Below are 13866 nucleotides of genomic sequence, written 5' to 3'. Positions count from 1 at the left end.
TCCCCTTCCTTATGGGTGTTCCCCTCCCAACCCTCCCCCCATTGCCGCCCTCCCCCCCCAGTCTAGTTCACTGGGGGTTCAGTCTTAGCAGGACCCAGGGCTTCCCCTTCCACTGGTGCTCTTACTAGGATATTCATTGCTACCTATGAGGTCAGAGTCCAGGGTCAGTCCATGTATATAGTCTTTAGGTAGTGGCTTAGTCCCTGGAAGCTCTGGTTGCTTGACATTGTTGTACATATGGGGTCTCGAGCCCCTTCAAGCTCTTCCAGTTCTTTCTCTGATTCCTTCAACGGGGGTCCTATTCTCAGTTCAGTGGTTTGCTGCTGGCATTCGCCTCTGTATTTGCTGTATTCTGGCTGTGTCTCTCAGGAGCGATCTACATCTGGCTCCTGTCGGTCTGCACTTCTTTGCTTCATCCATCTTGTCTATATGGGTGGCTGTATATGTATGGGCCACATGTGGGGCAGGCTCTGAATGGGTGTTCCTTCAGTCTCTGTTTTAATCTTTGCCTCTCTCTTCCCTGCCAAGGGTATTCTTGTTCCCCTTTTAAAGAAGGAGTGAAGCATTCACATTTTGATCATCCGTCTTGAGTTTCATTTGTTCTAGGCATCTAGGGTAATTCAAGCATTTGGGCTAATAGCCACTTATCAATGAGTGCATACCATGTATGTCTTTCTGTGATTGGGTTAGCTCATTCAGGATGATATTTTCCAGTTCCAACCATTTGCCTACGAATTTCATAAAGTCGTTGTTTTTGATAGCTGAGTAATATTCCATTGTGTAGATGTACCACATTTTCTGTATCCATTCCTCTGTTGAAGGGCATCTGGGTTCTTTCCAGCTTCTGGCTATTATAAATAAGGCTGCAATGAACATAGTGGAGCACGTGTCTTTTTTATATGTTGGGGCATCTTTTGCGTATATGCCCAAGAGAGGTATAGCTGGATCCTCAGGCAGTTCAATGTCCAATTTTCTGAGGACCCTCCAGACTGATTTCCAGAATGGTTTTACCAGTCTGCAATCCCACCAACAATGGAGGAATGTTCCTCTTTCTCCACATCCTCGCCAGCATCTGTTGTCCCCTGAGTTTTTGATCTTAGCCATTCTCACTGGTGTGAGGTGAAATCTCAGGGTTGTTTTGATTTGCATTTCCCTTATGACTAAAGATGTTGAACATTTCTTTAGGTGTTTCTCAGCCATTCGGCATTCCTCAGCTGTGAATTCTTTGTTTAGCTCTGAACCCCATTTTTTAATAGGGTTATTTGTTTCCCTGTGGTCTAACTTCTTGAGTTCTTTGTATATTTTGGATATAAGGCCTCTATCTGTTGTAGGATTGGTAAAGATCTTTTCCCAATCTGTTGGTTGCCGTTTTGTCCTAGCCACAGTGTCCTTTGCCTTACAGAAGCTTTGCAGTTTTATGAGATCCCATTTGTCGATTCTTGATCTTAGAGCGTAAGCCATTGGTGTTTTGTTTAGGAAATTTTTTCCAGTGCCCATGTGTTCCAGATGCTTCCCTAGTTTTTCTTCTATTAGTTTGAGTGTGTCTGGTTTGATGTGGAGGTCCTTGATCCACTTGGACTTAAGCTTTGTACAGGGTGATAAGCATGGATCGATCTGCATTCTTCTACATGTTGACCTCCAGTTGAACCAGCACCATTTGCTGAAAATGCTATCTTTTTTCCATTGGATGGTTTTGGCTCCTTTGTCAAAAATCAAGTGACCATAGGTGTGTGGGTTCATTTCTGGGTCTTCAATTCTATTCCATTGGTCTATCTGTCTGTCTCTGTACCAATACCATGCAGGTTTTATCACTATTGCTCTGTAATACTGCTTGAGTTCAGGGATAGTGATTCCCCCTGAAGTCCTTTTATTGTTGAGGATAGCTTAGGTATCCTGGAAACCCATCATTTCTACATAGCTGAACCAGGTACGTTGCCAATGGGGATATAAATATTTGCATGCCCTATAGAATCAACTTTTTGTGTTACACGTTGTACAGGATCTGCCCCATCATGGGTAAGCCCCCGAAAACTCATATATTAACTAAGAGAAATGATAGACATTTTGCTTCTGTTGACAGAAGTTTTACAAAGTGGCTTCACTTTCTGAGATAAAAGACATTCATGTTTTTCTAAGGTAAATGTAATTGTTTTTTTTTTTTAAAAACTGTCCCAAATGGTGCTTTTAAAAAATGTTTGATGTTAGAGGAAATGTGTGTAGAAAAGACAATAATAGAAAAATGATACAATGTAGCATATTGAATTTTCAAACCATCTAGTTTTTTGAAACATAAAAATAAATCTTGTCTTCCCACTCTAAAGGTGCGTCAGAATTTACTTTTAAAAGATCTTAACGTTCCTTATTGCTCCCATTTTTCTGTCGATTCAATACTTCTGCAGTGTGCTAAACTCTTTGATCTGTAGCAAATTGAGGGTTATTTGTGTTTGAAGGAATTTTTAAAACTGATTTCTCAACTTTTAAAATTTATCGATTTTGACATAAATCTATACAAAATCCATTTTGTTTTGCTTGCTTGGATAGCACTACTATGATAACGGCACCTGGGAGCCACAGAGAGGTCACCCTTACAGATCCAGGGAATGGACTTAAAGCAGCTATGCTGCCCTGAGCATCAGTAGCAGAGCGATTCCAGAAATATATGCTATGTCTCCTTCCCAGTGGTATTCCACGGAAAATCTCCGGGAGGTGGGGTGTATGGTCCAAAACTGGCTCACGTCGACAAATTCAGAAGCCAAACACAACAACGTAAATAAAGGTGTTGAATATTTGGAGACTTTTGCCCAAAGCTCTGGTGATGAGCATCTGAATGGGCAAGACTTAACTTTCTCCCTGACTGGTCACAAATCAATCCTGTTATATGAGTTGCTCTTTATAAAGATACAGAAAAACTATCCTGCCCTACTTACAACATTGATCTAGGAAATAATTAATATCTCAGACAATACTATTTTCTAGAAAACATTACTCCATAAGTAGCAGATGTTGTTAGTAACCTGAATGTAAAGTCATAATAAATCAAGAGCTTTTGGAGGAGAAAGTAATATAAAGGCAATGTGGCTTATTCGGTTTTTGGCCGGGTGAGGTGTGTCCTGGTGATTACTATGCCAGGACCTTGGCATAGTAAGTGCGAGCTCTATTTTTGGTTATTTCTTCTTTTACTCCTTGAGATGAAATTTCAGCTTCAGAATGACCTACAAGTCAATGTAGTATTCTGATACTGTTAGGCTCCAGGAGGAGAAGGTACTAATGTTGCCTCTGTGACTCATAATGGCTTTCCTTTAATCAGAGGGTTCTTAAACTCTGTGTCTCAGTTTCCTCTTCTGCAAAGCTCAGGCTTTGGAGAGATTCTACTGCTGACCCATCTTTATAATTTTATCTGTAGCATGAATCTTATTTTACTTCTATCGGGGAATGTTTTATTTGAAATTTCTTTAGATCACAAATTCTAATAAAATGTTCAAGCATATAAGGTGTAAAAAAAGATGATCTTTAAGAAAGCATATGCATTTGTGTGTTGTGGAGGTGGGGGTGGTAGCATGAGAGGAACAAAGAACATCTAGACATCTAATATATTTTAAGAGGGAACAATAAAACCCACTTTGGCCAATTCATGGGTATCAAATATATATATATATATACAATTAAAATGCAAGAAGTTTAATTTAGCAAAACAAAGCAACAGTAACAATAAGTAAAAGAAATAACAACCAGCACAACAGCAACCATAGCTATCCAAGGTAGATATATGATTATTCTCTACAACAAAAAACTGGTTCTGATGTGGAGAACTGAAGCTGTTGTGTTCTCTGTTGGGAGTTGTTTATGAAGATAAACATACACCCACTCTCTTCCTAGCTATACCACACACTTAGTATTTACCCAAAACATAAAAAATGGCACCCCCACTAAAAGCCTTATTTGTAACAGTTTCGGTTACAAATGACCCAGACTAAATTCAACTCAATTGAACATTGAGGTCCCAATTTGGAGATATTCACATAGCGGCACGATACTCAGAACTATGAAGAAAAGGACTGTGACAGTGCAAGTAACCTGACAAAGCTCAGAAATTATGTTAAGTGAGCAGTGTAAGTTCACGATGCCATTACCAGCAGTTAGAGAACAAACTCAAACATGGTTGGATGGTGATTGAGTAGGACCAAGGACAACCTTTCAGAGTGACAAGAGTGATCTATATCTTGATTAGGGTCTTTAAAATATCATCGGGAATAAATGGAATGTTCATTTATCCAAACATATTATATGGCCCTCTTAAGATCTCTGCATTTAGCCTCATGGAAATCTTACCTGTTGAATAGGGGAAAAAGAAGATGGAGAATGTGGGAGCTTTTATAGTAAGTGGAAAAGTTGACAATGGGGATTAAGGTTTTACCCGATGGAAGAGAGTAAAGATGTTAGTGGTTTATGGGCACAACCATAGATACTATTTCCAGCGATGCCTGGAAGAGCAGAATTCACTTAGTCCTTGGGTACTAAGTTTAGGCAAAGCAGCTGTCTGTATTTCTCTCACTTTGCCCTTCAAGCTGATAAACAAACAAACAATAAACGAAAATAAGTGTCCTTCCAATTCTTCTTGGTTCTGGAGTCTCAGATAAGTATAAGTACATCCTCAGTTGGGAAAATGGAAGACATTTTCTAGTAGGCCAAGTGCTATCGCACATTTCGTTTCTATACCTAAGACTCAACAAAGAGAGTCTGTCACAGAAAACAAAGGGGTGGAGGTTGCCATGTCAGAGAGCAGGAAGTACCTGAGATGCCTTTCCAAACATGGTCAACCACAGAGCCTAATTATTCACCCATCCCTCTTGCATTTATTTTATTTTATTTTATTTTATTTTATTTTATTTTTTATTTTTTGGAGGAGAGAAGCAGAGCAGAGTTTCAATTGTGTGCGAATTATGCAGCTAGGAAAGGGAGCCCTGGTTAGCACGCTCTGCTACGGTGCACGTGTTCTGAGCACATAGACCCCGGTGATCAGCCCATTCTATTATCATTGGGGTGGGAGGTGGGTGGAGAAGTTCATTTGTAACTGATGGGTCAGCTCGAAACAGATTTTGACTCCAGGTTATGATATGTATTTTTCTCATTGCTAATCAATTCAGTAAACTGAATCAGATTTCATATAATGTAGCTTCACCAAACACAAAATCGCTTTGTATTCTATCTTGATTAATCTGCTATAAATCAGCCTGAAAACTCCATTTTGATATAGATTAAAAAAATACCTCCACAAGTCAACTTCAGACTAGTAAATTAATTGTTCATGTACAAAGCAACTTGGGTGATTGATAGAGTTGCTTTAAAATGTAGCACAGTATTTTAAAGGAATAGTTTTAAAAAAAATTCTTGTGGAGAGAAAGGCTGTAAGTTTTTGCTACTACTCCACTTTTGCATTTGAGATGCTTTGCTGGGAGGAGCTTTTGACATATTACGGCTTAACCTCCCAGTGAAGCCATGCACATCTCACAGAAGCATAACCTATTCATTAAAGAGGAATTTAGACAAAATCACCCTCTCTATATATTTGAAAGCCTGTCATACAGAAGGAGAGGGTTTCCCAAAATGGTTAGAGTTGGCAAACTCTCTAAGTGGTATAGACTAAGCATGCGTGCAAGCAAGGAGGCTGTAAAGCGTAGAGCGGTGACAGATGATTCTCCTGCAAGATGTTTGTCTCCAAGGTTGTTCCCGACCTGTGAGGTTTGATCATCTCTCAGAAATGCTGCAGAGAGAATGCAAGGGTGTCTGAAAAATTGAACCACACACCCCTGTGCTCCCTAGCAACCAACAGACTGTGTTTAAGTGGAAAACATCAGTATTTTTAAATGGCAAGTTACTTTAAAAATAGGAATCCACAGGACAGTTTACCATTGCTGCAGAGTTATGGCAGGCGCTTAAAGAGGAGATGGGATTAGATATGCTGTTCCCAATATGTGAAATTCTTGACAAGATAGGTAATTTGGGCTTTTATTCAATAGCTTCAGGAACCCTAACTTGTCTCATGACATGATCCACCCCAATTTTGTATAATTCTAATTGTTAATAATTTTTCTTGTACCAGATCAGCCCTTCACAAATGTCATTCGAAGACCTTGAGTAACTCAGAAACTCTTTCAGGGACCTTCATGGTCAAAACTGTTTTTCTAACACCACGCACATCATTTGTCTTTTTTCATTCACAGCTTGAACAAAAATACACTGAAGTCTTCCAGAGGCTACATGACATGTGACATCTTAACAGACTGAATGTTAATGTAGATATGAGAATACAAATGTCTTTATGAAATATGACATTGAAGAGATTTCAAAAACTAAAAGCCACATTCCTTTTTTATTAAATGGTTTAACTTGAAAACGACTCATTAGAATGTTATTTATATATACATGCTACAGATGTGTTATTTTAAAGAAATAAGAGTTTAAATGTCTTAGTTTTAACCTAAAGTATTGTAAATATTAGTAGGTATAGTTCACATAAATAGAAATTAATAGGGAATGGTTCTTCTGCTTGAAGTTTACATCTACATCTGCGTAAGGTGCTTCTTTCCACATCTGACTGGAGAATCTTTGAAACACTGAATACAGTCTGATAATTCCCTTTCTTAGTTTCCCTTATGTACATAACACACCAAAGCCAATTAACATGCTTGGCTTTGAGTTTCCACATTATTTAAGGCTTTTTCCTGGATGAAATTTGATGTATAATGTGTTATCTTAAATACAACGATTGGAATGAAACAAACTATTATAGATCATACCTTTAATAGATAAGTGGGACCATTCATTATCTGGAATATTGAAATTGTACTGCTATTCTAATCCCGAAGACTGAATTATTTTGTACATCCCTGTCATGAGGTTTTTCAGTGTATGGACTTATAGCTAACAAAGTCTTCTTTCTTCGTTAGGATTTTATTGCTGTGAAGAGATGCCGTGACTACAGCAACTCTTATAAAGGAAAACATTTCACTGGAACAGGCTTACACTTCGAGGTTTAATCCATTATGGTCATGGCAGGAAACATCATGGCAACACAGGCAGACACGGTGTTGGAGAGGTAGCTGAGAGTCTACATCTTGATTCACAGGCAGCAGGAAAAACCTGAGCCACACTAGGCCTGGTTTGAGCTTCTGAGACCTCAAAGCGAGTGCCACAGTAACATACTTCCTTTACACTTAACTTCTAATATTGTCTCTCCTTAGCCAAGGGAGCCAACCATTCAAACACATGAATCTATGGGAACCATTCATATTCAAACCACCACAGCTTCTAAGTGGGTTTTCATTTAAGCTCCCACTTGTAGGCCACATTTTCCAAATCTTTTACTTTTTCTATTTTTTTTTTATGTAGCTGAAGATTTTAATTCATTTGACCTCTTAAATTTAGTTTCATTTTAAGAAATCTAGCTTGACAGTATACTAAGATCTTTTGTATGTATGGCACATTGGCTTTTTTAGCTTGATGGTATTGGAAGATTTGACAAACAATTTTGATGTCAATAAAAATCACCGATACTTCACAAGGTTAAAGAAGAGTTCCTTGGGGTCTGGAGAGATGGCTCAGTGGTTAGGATCACTGGCTGCTCTTCCAGAGGACCTGGCTTTAAATCCCAGAATCCACACAGCAACTCACAGTTGTCTATAAATCCAGTTCTGAGGGATTCCACACCCTCACACGGACATATACACAGGCAAAGCACCGATGCATATAAAATAAACATAATTCCATCTTTTAGAAAAAGGAGAGAAGGCCTCAGTGTATCCCTCTTCTTTCTAATGAGGGCGTTTCCCCCTTTTGTATCCCAAGAAAGGGTGGAACCACACTGGTGAGTTCCCTTACTATGACAGACAAACAAAATCCCTCCAGTGATGCTGAGTTTAAAAGGTTTTTGGAGTTGTCTGTATTTCCTTTTGTTCATCTTTCCATCACCGGCCTCGGCCTCTGTCTCCTCTTCCTTCTTTTCTTTTGATATAAAGAACACAAGAAAATCACCTTTTTGTTGTGAGTAAGCAGGTAAGAATGAACGTGGTTCACTTCCTCTGAGTAGGCTTCCTACTAGTCTTTCTTCTCCTGCCACAAATGTGGATCTGAAGGACATCCTGGCATCCCCATGTTTCTAGTGAGAATCCTTTTGGATTCTCAATGCAAATGTCAGTGGTTCCCCCTCCTGAACACTTCTTCCCCCAGTGGAGAGCTGTCCCTCACAGTCCACTGCCTAAACATCCATAGACTTGACTCTCCTAAAGTCACCGCCCAGTGCATTCTGGAGGCGGTTTGGCTTTGATAACCTCTGGTCTGGATTCCTGCTTATATTTACGTGTCACACTTTGAAAACATCTTTTCTAAAGTTTACAGTACCCATATGACAATGTTTAGGCCTTTTTTTGGTGTGTTGTCTTCTTGAACTCTGAAATAACATACTTTAGAAATATATAATGTACAAAAACTAGTAAGTCTTTGAATTTTTTATGACACTTGAATGCCATATTTATTTTCAAAATTGGTTTCTTGCTACCAAAAATACATTTGTCTTGTTTCTGGGGTAGGATGCAAATGTTTTATTTCTATGGTATGTTTGATGTTAGTACAACTTACCATGTGCTGACTGCTTTATTTGTTGACAGAATGCCAACTCTTTCAAATGGGATTTATGTCAAATGGAAAGGATTTTATTAGTGTATCCATCCGTTTAGCATTTAACAAAACTAAGAAAAATGCAAATTGATGTTTTTAAAATTTGACTGTGAAGATGAGAACCACCACCACCACCACCACCACCAACATTAAGATCCAACCTCAATGAGCCAGTGGGATAATGTATCGATTCATTTGCCTACTTTTTCAATAAGTCATATTGTGTATATATTATATACCAGACTCATCAGTAGATACCATGATTGTCAGATGCACAAAGGACAGGGCGTGGTTCTGAGGAATATCAGTAGAATGATGAAGATGGTGGCGGTGATGTCTATGACTAAAACACAGTACAGTGTAAGGTGAGAGACACATGCATATAAGCAACATGGAACCCAAATCAAATAAGAGCATTGTGATTTGTGGTCTTTAAAGCACTTTGCATTGAAGGACAGGAATTTCACCCATGGCAGCAAGCAGCAAGATGAAAAACATAATTCTTTCTAGTAGAGGGGCTGGACAGAAGGCTTAATGGCTAAGAATATTCTGTGTATAAGGATGAAGACCTGTGTTCAACTCCCCAGTACTCACATAAAAACCCAAGCATGTCTGTGTCTGTGTCCTTAACCCCCAAATTAGGGGACAGTTGTGACAGGTAGATCCCAGTCACTTTCTGGCTTGTCAGCCTAGATGAAATGGCAAGTTTCCAGTTCAGTTAGAGATTCTGCCTCAAGGCAATAAGGTAGAGAGTGATAGAAAAAGATATTCAGCATTAACATGTGCCCTCTGCATGCACTCACACGGTTTGCATCACACTCACAATAACACACACACACACACACACACACGGACATGGACACACACACACACACATGGACACACACACGGACACACACACAGACACACAAACCAACTCACACACACACACACACACACACACACAGATAACCACACAGACACACTAGAGACATACACAGACACATGCATAGAGATACACTGAGAGATAGATTGATAACAGCACACACAGATACACTGAAACAGACAGATGGACAGACACACACACACACACACACACACACAGGCATACACACACAGGGGCGGTGGTGGTGGTAAAATTCTTTTTATTAGAGCCAAATAAGTAGAGCTGGAAAAATCACACATGACTCCACTCCTGAGCATTTATTTGCCTGTAGATGGAGGCAAGGTCTGGACATGAGTGAAAAAGTAGGAATTTGAAATGTAGTGTCTGAGCTAGTGATTTTCCAATCGTACTGTCTATCATTACCGGCCCACCAGTGAGACGAGGGCTATGCATTCCAGGAAGCAAACAGGAAGACTAGATAGGGAGACAGTCTATTTTATATTTAGTATTTGAAAACTTTCTTGGATACCAACCATGTGAAAGATTACCAGAGAGCCATGCCGGACTGTGGTGTGTGAATGTTCGAGAGAGTACTGCAGCTTATGGCTCTGACACAGCATCAGTAGAATTGGTTCTCTAGTGATGTGCCAGCGACATGGAGTGGGGAAGCTTCAGTCCCCTTTTCACTCTTCCCATCTTTCATTCTGACAGTATTTCAAACTTAGGAAGTTCTGGGTTCACTGATGGTATACTCTGTTTCCTTTAGAATATTGCACAGAAACAGAGTATTCATGCCTGGGCTGGAAGTGAAGCTCGGTGATAGAGGGCTTGGGAGGTGAAACAAGAGTTGCAGTCAGAGAAAGAAAGAAAATGTATAGCTTCTTTATTATATTTTGACTTTATTGTGCATAGTAACATTTGTGTAAATTTTCTGTTAACCATTTATTGAACAATTTTATAAATATGTACATTTATTATAATATAAACACAATCTATATTATGTCTATATAAACTAGAGACTTCATGTTCCTATAAAAACATTTATATTTCTATATTGTTAGCAATAATGATTTTTTTTGGATTCTAAAGTCACACATGCTGTGAACTTTAAAGGCCTGTATTTTCAAGGAAACGAAGATTTTCCATTTCAGCTTAAGCACTGAATCCTTCCATCAATGCTGAAGGGGAGGCTGTCCGAGCCCTCGCCCTGCTCATCTTCTAAGCATAATCAGGGCCCTGATGGATATCTAGGTCTTTCCAGGGTGTGCATGCACAGCTGGACTGCTCTGTTGAACATGGAATTAGTTTTAAAGACACAACAGACTAATGACAGTCTTGAAACATTTTAAGCTGAACATGTAGGTTCAATTCAACACTGGAGCTCCATTTGAAGGTTCCTGACCTTGGTGGCTAACCACATGCTTATTATGTTTCTCATATTATTTCATTTAATTCTCTGAGCACTGTGATAAAGAGAGCAATGTTGCCACGTTTAGCTGAGGAAACTTCTACATGCATCTCCGAGTTGTCCTCTGATTTGTTGAGATCATAGCTATTAAAGGCAGAGCTCAGACATCCTGTGCTCATGTATGTCCTGATGTCACATATACACTTCCTCAGAACACAGATTGGGTCAGAACCTGTTGTGGAGGTGAGGTTCTGGATACTAGGCAGCTTCAGGGACTACTTACTGCCTGGATCTTTCCCGCTCACCTGTCAACAATCGCTGCCCCCCCCTCCCCCCCGGAACTGTGTTCTGCTCACAGGAATAGTTGAGGACATCTATGTCCTGATGAGCTAAAGGAAGCATGTAAGAGGGTAGTGTGGGATAGCCCATCAAACTTTATAGGGATGTAAGCGCAGAGCTTTCTCTGTTAACTTCTAATTGGCACAACTACAGTATCATCTTTCCACCCAGATGCGGAATGTCTGTAAGATAGACTCTTCTTGATTCATAAGTTATCCATGCCCATCCTTGCAAAATCAATGCATCAGCAAGGGACAGTGGATTTGAGTGGGCACAACCTCTTTCTGGATTCATTTTCCTATTCCAAAATTTGCCCAGTTTATTTCTGGGGTCAAGGTTGTGTCTGCTGAGATTCACGTGTGAGTGCTTTAGACTGACTTACAGAATTATGTCATGCCTTTGCTCTAATATCCTTTCTTTTTCCTTCTTGTCTCCAACAGTGGGAAGCTGCTTTGGAATATTTTTGTTTCCTGAATCTTCCTGCAATCTTGACCCACAGTGGTTCTGGGGGTACACAGACAGCACAGGTCTCTGATGAGTGAATAAAGGATTTGAAGCTCAACTCACCCACGACCCTATTTGGAGGTAAGCATAGGTGCTTTGATGAGTGACAATAAGCTTGTGACTTGGTCAGCGATATTTTTTACAGCATCTTTTTCCTCTTGTAAATCATCCAGTCAAAAGCATCACTTCTCCTGAGTAGAGGAAAGACCGTGTTTGTAGGTATGAAATTCTGAGAGAGAAAAGAGGGGAAAGGAAAAAGGAGGTGGGATGTATTGTTGCAGGTAGGATGAAAATGTCCTCCCTTGGAAATGTTCACGAGTAAATGGGTTCTTGCCTCTTCTTTGCATCTTCCCCAAACCTAGCACTCCTAACAGTATTGCAGTGATGTAATATTGTAAAAACCATAAATAAATATGCATTATTCAGAACATGAAATAACGGGCACAGTGTTATTAGGCTAAGGTGGAGCAACTTACACTTTTTCCACTTCTGACCCCTTTTAACCAGAGAAAATTTTCGGTGTCTCCAACTATTGAAAATATATAAAATATGCCTGTAAATAAAATATTTATTGATAATATACCGTTGGATACACAGCAAAATTCTGTTTCTGAACAATGAAATAAAAAAGAATAAACTGAAACAAAACACAGGTGCACACACAATTAACACAATGTTTTGTCATACATAAGATTTTACCATTAAGAGTCAAGCAAATTTAAATGCTAATGACATGGATGTGTTTATTTTTGCATAACAAATCAGATCGTGCCTGACTATTTGATATTGTAGAGCCTAGACCATTGTCAATGGTTTTCATGGTAAACGGTGATTTTTGACTTTATGATCATCAATCCCAAAGACACTGGGCTGCCTAAATCTACACAAGGATTTTGAGGGTCATTACAGAAACTGTTAGGAATTTTATCCTAATCTTAATTTCAATTTATTTAACAAAACTCCAAGCAGCAATTCCAAAAATTTGCGTTTTTAAAATCAAATACTCTAACACAACACAGATGCATTAGTTAGATCCTTACATTCTGAACAACAACAACAGCAAACATTCAAAGTATTTGTTTCTTACAATTAAGCCACTGTGTTTCTACTGGCATCAGACTTTGTATGTGTAGTGAAAAGGCTGCAATCCATTACACGTAGAGTTTGTAGATCTGGGCAACGGCATGTTAGGCAATGCTTGCTAGTGTTTAGTGTTTCATGGTATGACTTCATGCACAGTACAAAGCAGGTATGCTGTGGACGTAGAACCAAGGATGCACTGAGGTCTCTGTGGTCATTGTATGACCACTAAAGAAGATTTGGGCTAAGGCATGCTGAAGTGACAAAGAGCACCACATGGTTCTGTCTTCCTGTTCATAAAAAGTCCACTGCAGGTCTACACAATTCTTCAGGGAAAGCCAATGAGGACTTAGGGATGGGTGCTCATGTGTAGCCTTCTGTTACTACACCGCTGGTCCCTGCCCCTGACATGCTCTCGACAAGGCAGAGAATCCTGGGAATCCAATGGCCCATGCTGCTTTACTTTGATCCTTTAGATCTAGTTGTGAGGCCCTGCCTTACTGCAATGGAACTGAGAAGTAACTCTTCAGAGTTCTTGGAGGAAGACAGAGTGTGATGAACGCCATCTTAGGAACAGGGCAGTTGTTTAAAGCAATCCTGTGAGAGGATTCCTGTGTATCTTTGTAACAATGGTGTGAATTTGAGCTTCTTCGGCAATCCGAGATCAAGACCAAATAGCTCTATGTCCTTCTTGCTGAATTCTCCCCAAGTCAGGCATGATTAAAGCCTTGGATGTTCAGGATACCATCAAACAGCAACAGCCAATATGCCATGTAAATGTGGGCTTCTGAGACTGACGCCTCATTCGGCAGTGCATAATAAAGCTTTGAATGAATGTTGGATGGATGAGTGGATTGTTCTTGGAAACATCCTTCAAATTTAGACACTATAATTGGATGTAATTTATCTTGGACATCTACTCTTATTCATTTTTTAAATGACTCTAAATGAAATTTTATATGAAAACAGGAAGCTGAAATCCTTGTGCATTCCCTGA

General features: G+C 39.5%; 1 protein-coding gene across 4 annotated transcripts in view; it reads left to right on the top strand.

Annotated features, from left to right (window-relative positions):
• The window catches only part of LOC100909672 (uncharacterized), a 550676-nt gene that overhangs the window by 190239 nt on the left and 346571 nt on the right, over positions 1–13866 (top strand). For all 4 annotated transcript variants that reach the window (XR_015637208.1, XR_015637209.1, XR_015637207.1 and 1 more), the window contains one exon: positions 11726–11870. The gene's annotated coding sequence lies outside the window, so the exon portion shown is untranslated. The remainder of the gene's footprint in view (positions 1–11725; positions 11871–13866) is intronic.

The sequence above is a fragment of the Rattus norvegicus genome, chromosome 14 (genome assembly GCF_021556685.1).
Source record: "Rattus norvegicus strain SHRSP/BbbUtx chromosome 14, alternate assembly SHRSP_T2T, whole genome shotgun sequence".
In the NCBI taxonomy this organism is placed as follows: Eukaryota; Metazoa; Chordata; class Mammalia; order Rodentia; family Muridae; genus Rattus; species Rattus norvegicus.
Note: the sequence above shows the minus strand (reverse complement) of the source record. Positions and strands in the feature narration are given on the sequence as shown.